Here is a 20,578-nt window from a genome sequence, read left to right on the forward strand (position 1 = left end):
CTCTTCATAGGGATTATTGGAGCCTAGAAGAGTGCGTGGACACTTTTATTATTATTATTATTATCTGCTATATTATCACTCCAACGGAATAGGAACTGAATTTTCTTTTTGCAAGTAGGTGTTCAATAATTATTTGTTGAATGAATGGATGTTATGGCTATTATATGGAATTTTTAGGTCAAATAGGAGCAGAAGGCTGGGTGTGGTGGCTCGCTCTTGTAATCCCAGCACTTTGGGAGTCCGAGGCTGGAGGATCGCTTACACCTGAGAGGTTGAAGCTGCAGTGAGCTGTGATTGCACCACTACACTCCAGCTGGGATGACAGAACAAGACTCCATCTCTCTCTATATAAAAATGTATGTGTGTGTGTGTTGTGTGTGTGTAGTGTATTAGATGAATAGCAAAATTCAATTTAGTCATTGTACCCCCATGTAATCACCAATAAAAATTTTTAAAAAGCTATTTATAACCAAAAATATCTTCTATCAAGCAGTGGTGCTATTACATGAAACGCCATTTTGTTCTGCTGAGCATGTGCCTAGGTCTGGGAGTTAAAAGGTAGATGGAGCAGGAGAGAGGTAAAGCACTAAATGCCATTAAGTAAGAAAAATCTGGAGTTCCTTTGAGCAATTTTTGAAGTCGGAGAGGTACGGACAGGTAGGAACGAGAGAAAAAACCCAAGCAAACTAGCAAAAGGCTAGCACCTTCCATATAGAAATCACTGACTGACTTTTTAAGAATATTCATGTCTAAACACAATCACATCTCACATTATTGGTGAATATGCATTGCATGCATTTCCTCAAACCATCAGTGAAGTGTGGTACAAGGCAGAAATATCATGTGTGAACAAGTTTTGTTTTGTCGGGGGAGAGGGAAGGCTGGTGGTTGGGAAAACTAAGGAAGGGGCTCAATTCTACCTGGGGCCTCTGTGGTATGGAAGAAAGACCATAACAGCTACTGTGAGAGAACTCCTAAATGCAACCAATTTGGCAGAAGCAAAGATGTGGGGCCTGGTGTGATCAAGGATTCATAAAAGCTTTGGAGAGAAAGCAGAACTTTTCACAATCTGATGGGGATTGCAGCCAATTTTATTTAGCCCTCAGGAAATAGGGTGAACCCAGTTGACCCCAGGGGAAAAAATTCCCTATCTCATAAACAATAAAAATCTTAACTAAAGTTTAATATGATAGCAACAGAAGCAACGCTTCCTGTTGTCCTCAGACAACTGAAAGTTCATATTCACACGCCCAAATAACCACACCCCCAGACCCTGCAGTGTGCAAGTGAACAGTTTCATTGATAACTTTGGGGTCTGTTTTGATCTCGGAGATGAGTTAACTGCAGAGAATGACTGGAGTGGATTTTATGAACATGTATTTTATAAATGCATATGTGTAATGATGAGGGAACCTGAAGAAAGTAGAAACAAATAGTAAAACCACATGGGAAGAATTCCCGCAGAACATGAGAAACAGGACTTGACTTAATGAATAAAATAACCGATGGCATCTTATTTTTTACTGGGTGTGTAAAGAATAAGAACCTGAAATGCAGGTTTGGTTATTCAAGTGAATTAATTAGTAAAGGAGACTTACGGTTTTGGAAGAATCAACAGTCATGGGGGGGGCAGGAAATGGTTATAAGCGACTTTTACATTCTGTGTTTGGGTGACTAATGATAAATATAGCATAGTAAACCGTTGGACCATATCATGCAAACAGCCTGTGTGAATTAATTTTGCTTTGCTTTGTCTTGCTGGGGAAATTAGAAGGCTTAAACAAAGTAGAGAGAAGACATCTATTGGATTGTCCAAAATGACTGTAAAATTTTGGCAATGTGGGATCCATACTAGGCAACTACAACTTATTTGTCTTATTTGATTTAGATACCCAAGGAAGTACAGGGGTACTCTGAAATTTACTTAGAGATACAAATCTTCAATTATTCACAAGCTGGCAGCACAGGTCTTTAAGTCTATTGTCCTTGTACTTCCCTAGAACACATCATCTTGGCACCAGATCTGCTTTACCTCTCAGAAGTTTAGAACAAACTTCTATGAAAGGCAGGACTTTTAACACTCCCTCACTGTGGGGTGTTTAAAAAGGCTAGGATGGGGAGAAAAATGAATTGCTCAAATAAGTAGTACATGGAAGAAAGGTCTGTGTTGAATGAAGGGAGGTCTAGTCATTAAAAAAGAAAGAGAAGGCCGGGCGCGGTGGCTCAAGCCTGTAATCCCAGCACTTTGGGAGGCCGAGACGGGCGGATCACGAGGTCAGGAGATCGAGACCATCCTGGCTAACACGGTGAAACCTCATCTCTACTAAAAAATGCAAAAAACTAGCCGGGCGAGGCGGCGGGCGCCTGTAGTCCCAGCTACTCGGGAGGCTGAGGCCGGAGAATGGCGTAAACCCGGGAGGCAGAGCTTGCAGTGAGTTGAGATCCAGCCACTGCACTCCAGCCTGGGCGACAGAGCGAGACTCCGTCTCCAGAAAAAAAAAAAAAAAGAAAGAAAGAAAGAGAAGGCTCAAGCCACAGAGTTTTTATCGTGTGCCTCAGCCACTGGGAAAACAGTTTCAGTGTAGTATTATACATGAAATGTTTCCTTTTAGAATCAAAGTTCCCACAATCGAACATGTGTGACAATACTAACTAAACACTACCATCTAGTGGCCAGTTGTGAGAACTACAAAAGCTGGCAAAGTGCATAAAAACCGTGAAAGAAATGTGATAATCAATGAAAAGATGTTTAATTTTCCCTTGGTATCAGGGAAAATAATTGATCACACTATATAGTAAATGAAGATACGTGTATCAAGTGCTGCTATTCTCAATTACTCTTAAAACTTAGATGAGCTTGCAGGGAGTCTCAAGTGCATGTTTTGCTGTTTATAGCACTAGTGTAGAGATATTTCTACCAATGACAAATAGGCTGTAAAACATAAAATCCTTTATGAAAGTGATAAAAATGCAGTCAGTATGAGAATTTTGCTTCCTCTTCCCCTCCCCACGCCCACCCCCCTACTATCCCTCACACCTAACACCTCTCACAAATTGCTATTGTATAGCTGGCATAGCTGCAGGAGTAGAAAAGAGTGAGCTCACAGTCAGAAAAGCTGAGTGGTGCCCTTGTTCCACACACCTCTGGCTGTTTGAGCTTAGGTTAGTCACTTAACTTTTCTAAGACTCACTTTCTAAAAATACACAAATATGTAAATTGTTGCTCTTCCAGTCTCCCTGGGTTCAGGGGAAAATAGAATGTGTACAAAAATGCATTGTAAATGCAAATGTGCTATACAAAACTGCTATTAGTTTAAAAGTCTCTAAGTGAGGATGATGAGGATGTGAATCTGATATTTGAAGGTGCTAAACATTTATTTTTAATTGTTTTCAAAAAGCCATTTTTCTTAATATTGTTGATTTCCTGAGGAAAATATCTTTGATCTGAGTTGAACAGTTGGGTGAATTCTCAAGTTTATCCTGCCCCTGTGCATGCAGCAAAGGAAAGCTAATTATTTGTCCAAATTTTTACATTGAATCAAAGATGAGACTGAGAACAACTGTCAAAGCTTGAGTGTTGAAGTTTATCATTCTAGGAATCCTATTGTGCTGTTAATGTTTTCCCAGTAGTTTCGAAAGTAATGTAAACCCACGAATCTAAATTATAAAATGGCTACAGGTAAACCATGCAACCAAATTTCACTTCATATTTCATTATTCTAAGATGCAAGGGCAGAACCTAAAGAAAGGGTGAAATAAAATGGACTTACATTAGACTTACTGACACCATCATTATTTGAGAAAGAGTTGTTTCCTAGGTATATTTTAGGAACTTACCTGGTGATATCTATCTAACTCCTAACTTTACGAGTGGGGTGGAATTGATTCTTTTTAAAAGATTAGTGAAGTTAGAAACAACTAGTTTCTAATTGATTAAATGTAACCTATTTTCAAGTAGTTTCATGTGACTGAAATCAATCTGTTTTATTTTCCAAACCAGTGGAATAGACACAGAGTCATTACAATCAGAATGGTATGACATTGTTACAAATCTCAGTGTTAAAGCAATACTTCTGTTTTTATGTATAATTATTTTATAATGGAAAATGTCCCTCAGAATCAGATGACTTGTTCCACAATGAATCATCTACTCCAAACAACTCTGTTCCAATAATTAATTACAAGAACAACAAACTTTTACCCACCAGATCCTTATGGTAAGGCTAACTTGAGACAGGAAAAGCAGAACTCAGCAGAGTTCATTATTTTTCATTTCTAGATCAGAACAAGTTTATCTCAGACTACAAATAAAGTTCATGCTTTGTGTAACATGCAAACGACAATTCATTATATTTTCTTGTTTCACAGAGAAAAATTCAGAAGGAAAACATCCACAGGAGATACAAATAAAGAAGGGTTAGGTGTTTCTGAAAATAATCTTCCAGAAAAAAAAAAAAAAAAAAAAAAGTGGCTTTCTTGAAACCCATAAGGAAAAAAAAGTACTTAAGAAACTCTTAAAACATTTTTATGTGTTAGAATCACCTGGGTACTTTTGGCAATCTCTATGCCCAGATCATAGCCCACATCAATTAGAAGAGAACCTCTGGGACATGAACATCAGTTTTTTTGTTTTGTTTTTGTTTTCATTTTTTTGTTTGTTTTGTTTTGTTTTTTAAGTTCTGTAGGTGACATCAACATGCAGCCACATCCCAGAAACACTTTAGTTAAGAAATACATACTCTGAAGCTGAAAGTAATGCCTTTGGGAGGGAAAACAGTCATTATATGATCACAGATTATTTTTATAACTTCCACATTCTTTTTTTTTTTTTTTTTTTTTTGAGACAGAGTCTCGCTTTGTTACCTGGGCTAGAGTGCAGTGGTGTGGTCTTGGCTCACTGCAACCTCCACCTCCCAGGTTCAAGCGATTCTCCTGCCTCAGCCTCCCAAGTAGCTGGGATTACAGGTGCACACCACCATGCCCGGCTAATTTTTGTATTTTTAGTAGATGTTACATGTTAGCCAGGATGGTCTCGATCTCCTGACCTCATGATCTGCCCACCTCAGCCTCCCAAAGTGTTGGGATTACAGGCGTGAGCCACTGCACCCAGCCCCCATATTCTTATAAGAGCAAGAAACAAGAACTCATTTTATCCATATGTAAGCTGTGAACAAAACACATGCAGCTGAGAAGCAGGGGCTATAAGGATGAAATCAATGGGCCAGCAGAGAATACAGGGCATGAATTCAATAGTCCCTGCAGTACTTCCTGCTAGGCAGTGCAAGGAGATAGACAAATAGTGGCCCGACGCCTTTACTAAGCTGACAAATAGTCGGGGCCACCAATATGTAAACAAACCACGAAGATAGAAACCATGCTCCAAATGGGTTCCAAGCAGAGTTGTGGTGTCGGACCAAACAAGATAATAGATGCTAATGATTTAGGAAGGTAAACACGACAACAAGAGTTAAATCTCTACCTGGCTGATTCCAAAGCGTTTGAAAACGCAAATGCACGAATGACCAGAGGAATCCTCACCAAGGGAGTATGGCACGGGAATATAAACGTGACTTGATTTGCTGGCTCTAAGGCAGTGGTTCTCAAAATGTGGACCCAGGACTGCAGCATCAGCATCACCTGAGAGCTCATTAGAAGGTACATAATTGGATCCCACCACAGACCTACAAAATCAAAACTCCTGGGGATGGGGCGCAGAAACTCCATTTTTTTCTTTTTTCAATTTGTCTCTGTCACCCAGGTTGGAGTGCAGTGGCGCGATCCTGGCTCACTGCAACATCTGCCTCCTGGGTTCAAGCGATTCTCCTGCCTCAGTCTCCCAACTGACTGGGATTACAGGTGCACACCACCACGCATGACTAATTTTTGTATTTTTAGTAGAGACGGGGTTTCACTATGTTAACCAGGCTGGTCTCAAATTCCTGATCTCCAGTGATCCACCTACCTTGGCTTCCCAAAGTGCTGGGATTACAGGCGTGAGCCACCGTGCCCGGTGCCTGGCCCCAGCAATGAGTTCTTACAACCACTCCAGGGGATTCTGGCACTCCAGGTAATTCTAGTGCATCCTAAAGTTTGAGAACCAGTGCTCTAAGGTTTTCCTTGAAAATAAACAAATACACGAAATTGGCCATTTTATCATCTACCTTAAAGTAGAGGGTAGTATGTATTCACTCATACTTCAACACAGACAAGATCACGTGTGCTAGGAACCATTCCGCAGCGCAGCAATCTTAGATAAGGTCTTAAAATAGGAAATAGAAAATTAATTGTTTTTAAAAATGAGGGAGTAAACAGTACTATTAATGCAAATTTGCTGACTGCAGGTACTCAAAAAATAGTTACAAACTTGCATTTCATATATAGCTGATAATATTTTAGACTTCTGCAATGACCATTTCCCACTTTATTTTTAATCCCTGACTTTTATTTATTCGTTTTCTATTTCCATAGTTTTTGGGGTACAGTGGGTTTTGTTTACATGGATACATTCGTTAGTGGTGATTGCTGATATTTTGGTGCATCCATCACCTAAGCAGTGTACACTGTACCCAATATGGAGTCTTCTATTCCTCATCTTCTCTCAATCTCTCCCCCATCCCCAAAGTCCATTATTTCATTCTGATGCCTTTATGTCCTCAGTGCTTAAGATCCCACTTGTAAGTGAAAACATGATATTTGGTGTTCCATTCTGGAGTTACTTCTCTTAGAATAATGGCCTCCACTTCCACCCAAGTTGCTGCCAAAGATACTATTTGGTTTCTTTTTGTGGCTGAGTAGTATTCCATGGGGCATATTTACCACATTTCCTTTATCCACTTGTTGGTCAATGGGCAAGTAGGTTGGTTGCATATTTTGCCATTGTGAACTGGACAGGCCTGTGCATGCGGTGTTTCTCATAGAATGACTTCTTTCCCTTTGGGTGCATACCCAGTGGTAGGTTAAACCCTAACTTTTAATGTTTACCTTACTTTTAAAAATACAATTACCCACGTGCAAAAATGAATAAATTATAACTCCATTCCACACTTGGATAAATCTCACAAACCTACTCAAAGAAGCTAAACTCAGAAGCGTATACAGAATATTACTTCATTTCATAAAACTTAAAAACAAGGAAATCCCCCTGTTTTTGGTATCAGAAGTCCAATAGTGATTCTTCTGGGAGTGCCAATAGCATTCTGTTTCTTTTTCTATTTTTTGTTTTTTCTTTCGAGATGATATCTCACTCTGTCGTCCAGGCTGGAGTGCAATGGCACAATCTCAGCTCACTGCAGCCTCTGCCTCCCAGGTTCAAGCGATTCTCACACCTCAGCCTCCTGAGTAGCTGGGACTGCAGGTGCACACCACCATGCCTGGCTAATTTTTTGTATTTTTAGTAGAGATGTGGTTTCATCATGTTGGCCAGGCTGATCTCAAATTCCTGATCTCAAGTAATCCACCCGCCTCGGTCTCCCAAAGTGCTGGGATTACAGGCATGAGCCACCATGCCCTGCCACATTCTGTTTCTTAATCTAGAATACATTTGAAACAGAAGACTTTCAAAATGTATGTAATGACCCTGTGTCTATTCCACTGGTTTGGAAAATAAAACAGATTGATTTCAGTCACATGAAGCTACATGAAAGTAGGTTACATTTAATGAATTAAAACTAGTTGTTTCTAACTTCACTAATCTTGTAAGAATAATCAATCCCAACCCACCCCTAAAGTAAGTAGATAGATATCACCAGATAAAAGTTCCTAAAATACAGCTAAGAAATAGTTCTTTTTCTCAAATAACGATGGTGTCAGCAGATGTAATCTACAAAATCCCTTCTATTTCACCCTTTCTTTAGCTTCTGGTGAGCCAAGTGTGTTTACTTAGTGAAAATTCATTGACTTTTACACTTATAATTTGTGCACCTGCATTTATGTATGTTTTGATGCAAAGTTCAAAAAATATAAGAATAGGACGAATGCTATGTTAGAGTTTAAGAAGTCAGGACATCTTCACTTCCCTTTGGCATTTAAAGCTGTGTCGGATGTTGGGGTACTGCCCTCAGTGAATGCTGGAGACAGGCACATCATCCAATACGGTGAACAAAGGCAAGTGGATAGGGATATTTAGTCCTTGGAATTCTAAAAATCTCAAAGAAGACCACAGGAATGAATGGTCAGTTTCTGATGATGCAAGGCAATTCATTCTGGCTTTAATAAGGCCTAGGTTAGCACAAGGCAAGACTGTGAAGTAGATGAGATTGTGAACTGTTGGGAGGCCTGTGCCTGCGAGCACGTTTGCCACCTTCCTGTCTGTCAGGGTCACTCTCCTATTGAGTCTCTGCCACTGTTTCCAGCCATTCCCCAAATCTTGATTTAATACTTCCTTGCCCCTCTCCCACTGTTCCTCCCCACTACCCCTCTTATCCTCCTTATATCCTTCCTTTTCATCAAAACCTACCTGTTCTCTGTTTTGTTATCTCAGAATCTTTGTTATTAGCCAGTTCACTAAACCACTGGGCTCCCCAGCCATGCTAACAGGCAGGTCGGAGCTGAGAAGCTCTAAGCTGGTTCTGAAACTGAGGGAGCTTCACTCAGATAGCATTCCTCACCAAAGCCGTATCTGGATTTTACGGGGGCCTGAGGACCTTAATGAAAGGGGGAACCCAGTGTTCTCCTGCCTTGGAGCAGAGGTTCTCTGGCTAGCACAGAGGTGGCACAGTATTGACTTGCTCTACCTCACTGTTGTCGCTGATGTCCCTAGACACACCCTGGGCCTTTCTCTGGAGACCCGGAAACAGTTAATACCACAGCAAGTGTCCACCTATCCAAAGGAGCAGCCTGCCAAAAACAATGTCGCTTTTAGACAAGTCCTGTTTTAAGGCATAAACTGAAGGGCTAATGGAACAGCCATTGTTCTAATGGATTTTTAATGAGGTGTAAAGTTCTCAGCTGATTGATAGTCAACAAGGTGTGAAATTTTACAGAAATACTGCATTACTGTGAAATGAATATCTTTGATTCAAGTTTATTATTTCTGTTTTCTAAAAGTCAAGAAAAGTATGAGAAAGATGTCCATTAAAATTTCTACCTCCCTGTAATTAATAGGAAATGGTTATAGGACTATATTTAATAACAATATATTATGTTTTTGAACATTGTTAAGAGAGTGGATTTGAAGTGTTTTCACCACAAAAATGATAAGTATGTGAGGTTATACATTGAATTAGCTCAATTTAGCCATTATGCAATATGTACATATTTCAAAACAATATATACACAATGAATATATACAATTTCTTTAAAAAATAAAATTTCTACTTTCCTTTAAATACCATGCAGAGTCAAGAGAAAGAGTATTTTTCCTTGGTTTTATCTTATGGAGAAATTTATGGAAGTGGAAGGGGACATGATGAAGGCAGGACTTTTCTGAGCTCAGTTTCACTGACTGCCCAGGTGCCCTGGAGTGATAATGACCTAGTAGCAACCAATGAGCCCCTTTCTGGCCAGCACAGTGAGATCAATGCTCCACGGCATTGGGTTCTAAGCCCAGGGATTCAGCATCTAAGCCACTTGGGTTCAATACCTCTCTTAGATCAGACAAAAAGAGGTCCTGCCCTGAGAGCCTTAGAAGGCCTACTCTTTCCCTTCTCTAGTCCTGCCCCTTCCTTTGCAGGATTCTTGGAATATGGACACACAGAGCCCCAAACCAATGTACTTTTAGACCGTGACCTGGGAGCTCATGGCCCACATCAGCTAACAGGGCCTGTGAGGTCCCATTTCCCCCATGCTTCTTCTAGGGGGCAGACATGTCACCAGTGTGCACACCCCAATGCCTGGGGGTGGCTACCTACGTACGGTACGAGGGTAGGGGGCACTGGGCCAAAACCTGGGCTGGCTTGTCCCTGCCCCCCATACACAGAGGTGCTTCGTGGTTCCAGACAGAGTCAGATGGGAAGAGAAGAGCAGAGCGGGTGGCCCTTTCTCTCAACACTGAGGGACTGGAATTGTTGAACTGGAATCCGGCTTTCCAGACAAGTATGAAAGCATATTTGTCAAGGAAAAAGGACAGACCTTTAACACAGAGGGAGCAGATGGAAACTAAACATTCAGGTTCTGCATTTGAACTTGACCTTCCAGGTCTCTGTATAGGCTTAAGTTGTCAAGGAAGTAGGCCAGAGCTTCCTTCACAGTTCGTTAGGCTGATTTACAACTTTTAAATATTTAGACACGTGGTATGCAGGCTCCCACCTGTATTCTTACCTCACAACCTCACAATTTCAGAAGCAGCCTGCTCTGAGCCCTACCCAAGACCTACGGAGCCAGATGTCTGGGGTGGGGTTGGTAAATTTGAATTTTAAGAAGCTCCTCAGATGATGGGTGCCCATCATTTATTTGTCTATCGCTACCTTAGACCTTTATCTCCACTGTCATTTTTTTTTTTAATGCTGAGTCCATGTGTCAACAAAGTAGTGTTGAATAATTCATTTGTAAAAAGTGGAAGCAGAAAAAGGACAGATTTCACTGGAACACTAGGCACGTGCCAAACCCAGCTCTGTTCTGCTCAGGAAACAGGCTTCCTGAGCCCCCATGGGCTTGTGGCTTCCAGTCTGAGTTTCCTCAGCCCAGTGACATCCTGTGGGACAGCTGTCATTGTCCTCCATGGTCACTCCAACTTCAGATAATGCTCCCTCTTCAATAGAACTTTCTCTTTTAAGATTGACCATTCTTATTTACTGGTTCCTGGGGCCAATTTTTGACCCCATATCTATTTTCTTCTCTTAATTCCTCTACTCCTGCAATGCCCACCATTTTGGTTTTGACATACAAGTGTTTAACCCAGAGCCCTTTGATTTCTCCTGGTAGGTGAGAAAGAGTATTTGTGCAAAGCCTGCTAATACACTGGCAGTACATTGAGATCACCTAAGGAGTCACAAAATTCCCAAGCCTAGGCCCCATTCCAATCTGTTACATCTTGATCTATGACATATGTTTTTTTTTTTTTTGTGTGTGTGTGTGTGTGTGTGTGTGTGTGTGTGTGTGTGTTAAAAACATGGGGAACAGATAAGTTTCCATTATCCTGCTCAAGCATCAAAAGTTTCAAAGAACCCTTTTCCCCAGATACCCAGAGATTTCGGCCAATCCTTTAGTATTTTTACAGCATTAAACAAACACTGATTACGAACATAACCCCAGCTTATTGAACTGTGTGCATTCTCTTAATGCCTGCAAATGCTGCTTCCAAGAGCGGCCTCACACCAAAATGTATCCAAAGTTCTTCTGTAATGACACTTTGCGGCCAAGGATAGCTACCCCTGACACTACTGTCTTCCAGAATTTTAAGTGGAGGCTGAAAGGCTGAATTAGTTAACACTCCCAAGCCTTCTTGGTTAAGACAGTGTTCTTGCATTCTTTTTTTTTTTTTTTTTTTTTGGCAGGGATGCCGGGGGGCCTATTCAAAACATGCTAGTGACATATTGAGTCACTACCCTGTAATTTAAAATTCTAATGTAAAATATGTACTTTATGGAAGTTGAAAAGTTGTGCTTTAAATTTAAGTACCATGCCTTAGTCAGTGCCTCTAACATAAGGAGTTGGACATTGTTAATGATTTGCCCTCATTAAGGAAAGATCATTGAGATGCTTCTATCCATTAAATACTGTCAAGGTGATTCCTATCTAGCTAGTTGGTATACCGTACCACCATTTTCAAAATTATTAAGGAAAAATCACATCTAAATTAAGCCAAAGACACTGATACAGACCCATCGAAATTGGGATATAAAGGGCTTTGGGCAGTAAAATCAAAATCAGTTTGTTAGTTGTGAGAAAACTTTTAAATCTTACCATCTAGTTTAATTTTTAAAGTGTTGAAGGAGCTACAAAATACAAATCTCCCAGTAAAGAAGAAAATCAAGAAAAAAAAGACAATACTACAATAAATCATGCCATTTGTCAAATTTACCCTGGGTAATTCCTATTTTCTCAATTTCAGCAAAGAGGAGTACTTTTAGGATACAGTATTGCCTGCCTGCTTATAATGATGTGCTAAGAGGCTGGGCAAGTATCTCTTCTGTACATCTCCAGACTGTGCAGGTGGAGCTCAAGTTATATTTGGCATCAAGGTCCAAGTTTAGTCATTAATCTATTGATGAAAACTGTACTTTATTTTCCCCCATTGAAGAAGGGACAAAATTCACTTCTATCAAGCAGTCTTCTTTGTACAGCTCTGTTCTACTCCTGACTTAGATTCAGAGTCAGAGACCCAGAGTTAGTACTCACTCCAAACTATTAACCTTTCATCTAGGGCCTGGGGGCCATCTCTGCCTAGAAAGCATGTGGGAACCCCTCGATTGGCTTATGGCATTGTTTATTATTATAAACGGATAATTCACATATTGAATAAAACTTGTATACTGCTTGAGAGGCAATTAAGGGACTTCTCATAAGTCACGTGGATCCAGAAGTGACTATTATGTTTTAGAAACCCAAAGACAATTGTAATTCCATTGCCTGGTTAAGTCACGTTCAAGAAACACGGTGCTCCTCATGGCTGCTCGTCAATCCTCTCAGCGGCCAGCAGATGGCGCACACTTCTCAGAAATCTCAAAACGTGGTGTTGGAAAACCCAATTCCGTGGGGAAGGCGGGCCGCTTAACACAAAGCTGTCTTTCCGTAAAAATCAGTCGGCCTTCACAGGGTTACAGACAAGTGTTCATTATGTACACGAGCAATGACATTCAGCAATGAGTACAGTTGCTGGCAGCCCTAAAGTGGGATATGGAACAGAATGGTTCATGCCCATTTTTACGTATTTGAATTTATTTCTTCTCTGGGCAATGTAAGCAAATGAATGTTATTGATTCTTCCTTATGTGTTAAGTGCTGCACCGATATTTACAATGATGTCTCTTTTCTACTGGGAACTTATAATGAAAAGATAGAGCAATAGAAATAGAAAACCTCTGGGCCATCTCCTTGGTCAAGGTTAGCAGGTTAGTCCTTTGGTCTAGCTCTGCTCTTCAGAACTGTGGACCATGCATTTGCTCCCACCCCTGGGGTCCACCATCTCTCCCTGGCTCCTTCCAGGTCCACCAGCCTCAAGGTCACTGCAGTCTCAGACCACCTGAAACTCAGAAGCCCCGCCTATTTTGCTATCTCCCTCCTTCCTCTGTATTCCCATTTTTTCTGGCTTAAAGAATAAAACAATATGAACTTTAATGGTTATTTGTATTTTTAAAAAATCAGTTCATTTTCATTTGTGTACTCTTGTGGATTTGGGCAACAGCTGAAAAATCAGAATAATTTCTATCTTTATTGATCTTGAACAAATGCTCCAAGATGGATATATTTAGCAAATGGGCTCACTTCTCATGTGGGCTTCTTTTCCCGAATGCAGATGGGATGGAAGTTGACATGAGGAGGCAGTATAATAAGTTAGGAAGAATCTAGATGAAGGTATAAAGGAGCTGAACAGAGGCTGCAGAATGTGGAGTGAAGGGCTGGGACAGGTAACTCAGGAGACGGCAGAGAGAAGGAAAGTGATAGCACAGAGGCAAAGGGAACTGACTGACATCCAGGAAAATGTGTGAATTTGTCCAGAATGTCCTGAAAACTTTGTGGTGTGGGACAGACCTAAGACCTGGACTATATCCATAAAAAGAAACATGATTTTCCCTGGAGAATTTTAGAACAATCAGAAAGACTCCTAAACTCTGTCTTCTCAACTTTCCATTCTACCTTGTTATCCACCAAGCTACTTTTCCCACCTCTATTCAACTGATTTCAGAAAGAGATGCACATACCAAAAATTTGCAAGTCTGATACAAATTTATTCTCTCTCACTTTAGCTGTGTCCTCAGTTGTCATTTTAATCACTCTCAAAGAATGCTCTCCCATATTAGCCACAATGGATATTTCAAAACTCTCTTTTCAAACTCCCTGACCTGGCTAGCCTTCACTCTCATTAAATGATTTCGTGTCCTACTTTCCTGACTCTCAGCCTCTCTTCATGAGCTCAGGTTTCCAGAAAGCAGTCGTGTCCCAGCCTCTCTGCCTTTGTGAATGATCCTCCTCTTGTCTCAGGCTAACCTCCTGTTCAGCTGCAGGAAGCTGCAGAACAGAGCAAAAACCGTGTGAGTTTCAGACTCTGGAGTTTTAGGTTTGAATCCTCGAGCTGCCACTATCTAGGCACATGCTCCTAGGCAAGGCACATAACTTTTCTAAAACTCCATTTTCTCATATGTAAAAACATGGTGATAATACAACCTCTTTTCTATGATATGGGAATTTCCTGTATGTTATTTGTGATAAAACTTTCCCTACTACTTAGCAATAAATTCTCTCATATCCCTACCAGTTGACTTTGAAGAATTTTAAGCCCAGGAAGTACATTACTTTTCCCATCATGAGGGTTGAGCCCAGGGTGAGGAAAGTGACTGAGTCCTGGTCCTGCAAACCTGTGAGCCTACCCGGTCTTATGTCCCAACCACCACCATCTTTTCTGATAGTACCATTTTGTTCTCATTTTTAGGCTCTGCTATGTTCTCCTGAGCCTTAAGTTCAAACATTCCCCAGGAATGGCCTTTCCTCCATCGTAATTGTCTGTTCTTGGATGATCCTGTGCACTGTGATAACTCTTCAGGTGCCACTGATTCTGGTGTGCCAAAAAGGCACATCTGCAGGATGGTTGTGGCCCTGTTTATAAATTCACAGGCTCAATTTCAAGACTTTATGAGACCCTCAAATGTATCAAGTGGGGCGAGGTGTGGTGGTGCCTGTAATCTGAAATCCCAGCACTTTGAGGGGCGGAGGTGGGTGGATCACCTGAGGTCAGGAGTTCGAGACCAGCCTGGCCAACATGGTGAAACCCCGTCTCTACTAAAAATACAGAAATTAGCCAGGCATGGTGGCACATGCCTGTAATCCCAGCTACTCGGGAGGCTGAGGCAGGAGAATGGCTTGAACCTGGGAGGCGGAGGTTGCAGTGAGCCGAGATCGTGTCACTGTGCTCCAGCCCAGGTGACACAGCAAGACTCCATCTCAAAAAAAAAAAAAGTAACAAGTGAAATAAAACTGAATCCAGTTTATAAGAAAGCCATTCCTACAGCCAATGCAATGTTATCTCTCATCTTCAACCTGAAGCACAAGCTGATATTATTTTGCAATCTTCTCATTAGCAGCTTAAACAGCTCTCTCTGCCAGTAATATACACAACCGCCAGAAGGCAAGCACCAAACCTGGCTGCAAAGAAGGGAAACCATTCTCCAATTTTTGCCAACTCAGGCTGCTATATTTCATTTAAAGTGGGAGACACAGCAATATTCCTAAATTCTGATACCAATATGGTTGTTTATCCCTTCTATACCTGGGAGGCTTGCTGCTAATATTTTTTTTCTCATTTTTTTCTAAGCATTTAATCTCCTATGCAGGGGGCTATTTTCTGGGCATTTGCTTATGGTCCAAGGACAATCTGTTTGGATGCTTACTGCTGTTCTGGTTAAGCAAACCTAATGGTTCTTGACTTCCTTACAATCATCAGAGAGTTCTGGTAAAGATTACTAACCAAGTCAAGTTTACATTGGCTCAAGCCTCTCCTACTTGACCACCAATAATTGTTGCTGTCTCTTTATTACACGTCTTTGAGGCACTGACTGCCTCCATAAAACTGTCGAAGGCATATGTGTATATATACTATATATAATGATTACCCAATACCAGCTTTAATGCTTTCCTCTCCACCTAATTTCCTTTTTCTGTTCAATTTTCACAAGCATACACATGTACACACACACACACACACACACATACACAAATATACCTGTCATTGGTTACCTTTCGCCTGGGGAATTAAAATCCATATGATTCAATAAGGTAGATTTATTTTCCATTAGCAGACAAATATGAAAATAATTCCTAAGCCCATAAAATTATTTTCAAGTTTTTTGGTTTTCCTTTTTCCTTATAATGGCAAGAATATTTGACTAAGAGTCTAGCAGGGGAAAATACTGTATTCACAAAAGCAATGGGAAAAAAACTCAGGCTTGTTAAGGAAACTCTCCTATAAAATCAAATTGCAAATTTTTCAAAGTTGCCAGTGCTTGGCACATCACTGTCTGGGCAGGATAATCTGTTCTTACCAGTCTCAACTCAGAAATAACCTATTTATGATTGCAACCATCATCTTGGCCTCAGGGAGGCACTAGAGGTTCCTTAATGTATCTAAGGCACAGCTGAAATATTTAAAACTTACCACTGAAAGTCTGAAACATGACAGAATGGAAAAAGAACTCACAGAAGATAACATAAAACTTGATATTCTGGCCCTAAGTTAATGTAAGAGATTCACACGCCTTAGGAAGTGGAGATAATTTAGCTATTGCGCTTACAAAAATAAGTAAATAAATAGGAGTTAGAGATGTGGTTGGTGATACTTTTTATCCTCTGGGTCTCTTCCTTATTTTCCCCTTGTTCCTTCCTGGCACGAGGGGGTGGCAAACGATGGACTCCTTTATTTATAAAAACAGACAGTTTTTATGAATAAAGCTTTATAGGGACACAACCATTCCCATTTGTTTACTTATTGTCTATGGCTACTTGCATGCTGCATCAGAGTCAGGTAGCTGCGACAGAGACTGTTGTGTCCCGCAAAACTGAAAACATTTACTCTTGAGCCTTTTACAGAACAATCTGGCTGACTCCTGCATGCTATCGATAGTACTTAACAATGGATATAAAAGCGACAATGGTAGATATAAGGAACTTTGATGTGTGTCCAGCCAGTCAGGATAGCGGCCAGCTTCCTAAGACACATGTCTGGAATATGATGAAATCACCACCTGCCAGTGAGTCACATGCAGGCAAATGACACCAACAGAGGAAACCTAGGAAGCATATCCAGAAACTATAAAGTGTTGGTCATGAACGTTGCAGGGAAGGACATAACTGGTGTTCACATCTCTGCTTCCAGTTGAGAGTTCACCAAAGATAAAAACAACAAATAAAATCCAGACCTCTCTCTACAAAAGGGGATTTGGCTTCAGGCAGGGGCTTAGGGCTCTCTGCTGGGGACCAGCTGCACTTCACAATGTTGCAAAGCCTGCATTTGTTCAGAAATGTAATTCTTGATCTGATTACAAGAGTCCAAAGCTGAAAATGTGGGAAGGAGGAGGAAAAAATGGGTTATGATGGAAGACTTTGTGGTGGTGGTAAGGGGGCATGATAATAATAATATTGAAGAAGTGTCCTAGTAATTTACATGAGAAGGGACTGGGAAGGTGGCTAAGAACAGCACAGAGTCCCAGATATACACACATTTTTGCACAGAGTCTGGCTAATAACACAAATGAGAGATTTTAGCATAATAATGCTGTATTATCAAGGAAATAGACATCCCATCTGTGGGGAAACTGTCAACATGAGAGATAATTGTGGTACAGAAGAGATCTAGAAATGAAGGATAACAAAAGAACTGAAATAATAGGCGCAAGTCCCTGGCCCTCCCTATGTGTCACAGTCCGGGGGAACAAGAGAGCTGATGGGAGACCTCGGTTGGGAAAATCTTATCCATTCCAAAAGGGGGAAAGATCAATCTCTGAGAGTATTTCATAGCTGATTTTAGTATTGGTCCCCGGAAACATTTCAGAACTCACTTAATCAGCAGATGGTTTTAGAACACAAGAGGGTGAAGTTATGTGCAGGGCAGCAGGCCTGCTGGTTCATGAGGATGGACCGCAGGTGCAGTGTAGAGGGTAGGTGGTTAGGCTCCAGAGCTAGTCTGCTGGGTTCCAAATTGGTTCTCTCACTTCCTAGCTGTGAGATCTCTGCAAGTTACTTAACTTCGCTCTTCCTCAATGTTTTCAGTTCTCAAGTGGGCATAGTAATGAAATGGGGTGGTTGTAGGGATTGAGTTAATACATATAAAATAGTTAGAACAAATCAGGCTGAGATTAGTGCCACGCAAGTTAGCTGGTGTTCCTGGTACAACTATCAGACCAGGTAGGTGCCAGGAGACTGCTACAGACCTGACTGAAACTGAATTTCAACAAAGCATTTCACAAATGCATAATACAGCCAAGGACCTGCTGGAAAGGTGGTCTGAGGAACACAAATACATAGATTTATATTTGATTTTACAACTAGAAATTCATTTCAGCCTAAAGAGATTTCTTTAATTTCAAGCCTTGTGATTATTCTCAGCCCTGTCCTGATCAACATTTTTCATCAAGAAGGCCTGAAATTATTTTGTTGTAAAAATTGTGAATATCGTGAAGTATTCCAAGCATACAAAAATAACTTTTGGCATTTAGAACTGACAACAATGTGGAAAAGCCATACATATCTAAAGCATGAGTGAATTCTTTCTTACTGAATCTATTCAAATAAAGACTGAAAGACGTGGTAGTGAAGGGTTGGAAGCGTCACATGAGGCATAGATTGAGATGAACTTTTACAATTCTATTCACACATGCAGATGTTTATGAAGTATTTTATATGTGTTAGGCATTGTCCTAGGTACTTGGAATTTATATAAACAAAATAAACACCTGTCTTGTGGAACTTATATTCAGGTGGACTCCTTAATAACCTGGAAGTTCTAGGAATCACTAGATTTTGGTTTCATTCTAAAGTTTGTCACTCACTACATGTAAACCTGATAAGCTCCCTCATTTCTTTCTCATCTGGAAAATGGTGATAAAAATGCCATCCCTTCATATTTAGGATCATTCATCCACTCAACAAGTACTTCCTACTTTGTGCTATGCTCTTGGGAAAAAAAATGAATGAGAGAAGGATCCTTCCCTCATGGTACTCGTATCTTATATTATCCAGAAGACAAAATAAGTCACTTACCAAAAATATTAACATTTACATATCAGTGAAAGGCTATGCCTATTATATTTAATGATATCGGCATGGCCTGTGAATCTTTGGTGGTCTTCCTGGGGATACACAATGTAGATTTTGGCTGTTACCTAAGCCATTCTCCAATATTATAGCCCTCACTACCGCTATGTACACAGATAGACTGCTCCACACTCAGAAAGGTAGGTATGAAACCCTAGGATTTCCATAAAACTTAGAAGGATTTCCTTCCTCAGAAATACCCAGTTTTGCTGCCAAACACTCCTCCCCTCCTATACGAAGGCCTGAGTCAAGAGATATTGTGTGTGGGAGAAGTTACCCTGCATGTCACCAGAACCTGAGCACGCACACTTTAAAATGAATTTCCAAATGCAAATATGTTCCTAGATCCACAACATGGCAAGTGAGATGCAGGGCCTGGTCCCTGGAGGAGGAGCCAGCATTGATTCGTGGAGGGCAGTGTCCTCTCACAGGGGTAAGTGAGCAGGGGTCAATCATCGCTCCCATGAATCCTCCCCATCTACTCTCCCCACTCTGGGAACACTAGTGTGCTGCTCCACCTCCTTCTGCCCCCTCCTGGGATGGGCTCCAAAGGATGATAGGCAGGGCACCTAAATTCCCAGCTGACAGAAACGTGAATGTACTCAGTAGCTAAAGGTGGCTCAGGAAGTTTGGAAGATTAGATGAGATGGTTCTGCCTCTCCTCTCCCTCATTTAGACCACACACATTTTCCAACATATAGGGGAGAAGAGGGAGCTCTTCATTTTTTATTTATCCAACAAATATGTGTTGAACATCTACCATGTGTGGGACAGTGTCTTAGGTATTAGGAATACAACAAAGAAGAACCCCAAATCCTTACTGGCATTTAGTTTACTAACACTGGGAGGAGCGGGAAAGACACATAGTAAACACATTAATGATCTATTAAATATATGCTGGGTCACCGATATGGACTGTATTGTGTCCCTCACCCCAATTCATATGTTGAAGTGTTGATATGTTCCTATCAGCTCATATGTTCATATGTTAAATTCTCAATGTGACTGTATCTGAAGATAGGGCTTTTAGTAGGTAATTAAGTTTAAATGTGGTCATAAGGGTAGGGTCCTAATCTGACTTTATAAGAAGAGGAAAAGAGCTTTCTCTTTCTCCCTACACAGGCAGGCAGGCGCACGCGCGTGCGCGCGCGCACACACACACACACACACACACATATACACACACACAGAAAGGCCATGTGAGGACATAGTGAGAAGGTGTCTGTGTCTGCAGGCGAAGAAGAGACCCATAACCAGCCCTGAACCAAACCGGCACACTGATCTCAAACTTCCAGCCTCCAGAACTGTGAGAAAATAAATGATTGTTATTGAAGCCACCCCATCTGGTGTTTTGCTTTGTAGCCTTGCTGACTCCGACCGTAAGTGTGCTGGAGAAAACCCAAGTGGAATAAAGGGATGGAGAGAGATCAAGAGAGGCGGTTAGGGAGACACTCTGAGGAGGGACATTGATCAGAGAGCCCAGTGAAGCTCACATGAATGGCAACATTCAGGCATGGCAGGGTTTGTCTTTAGAAGCAAATGGGATTACTGTTTTATCCACGTATTTTTGAAAAATAGGCTGTTCTCTTGCAAAGAGGAAATGTGTAACTGGTGATCGCCTAGCTGTGTGAGCTTGGGCACATCCCTTAAATCTCATGTCCCAGTTTGCTCAGCTGTGA

The sequence above is a fragment of the Macaca fascicularis genome, chromosome 6 (genome assembly GCF_037993035.2).
Source record: "Macaca fascicularis isolate 582-1 chromosome 6, T2T-MFA8v1.1".
Classification (NCBI taxonomy): Eukaryota; Metazoa; Chordata; class Mammalia; order Primates; family Cercopithecidae; genus Macaca; species Macaca fascicularis.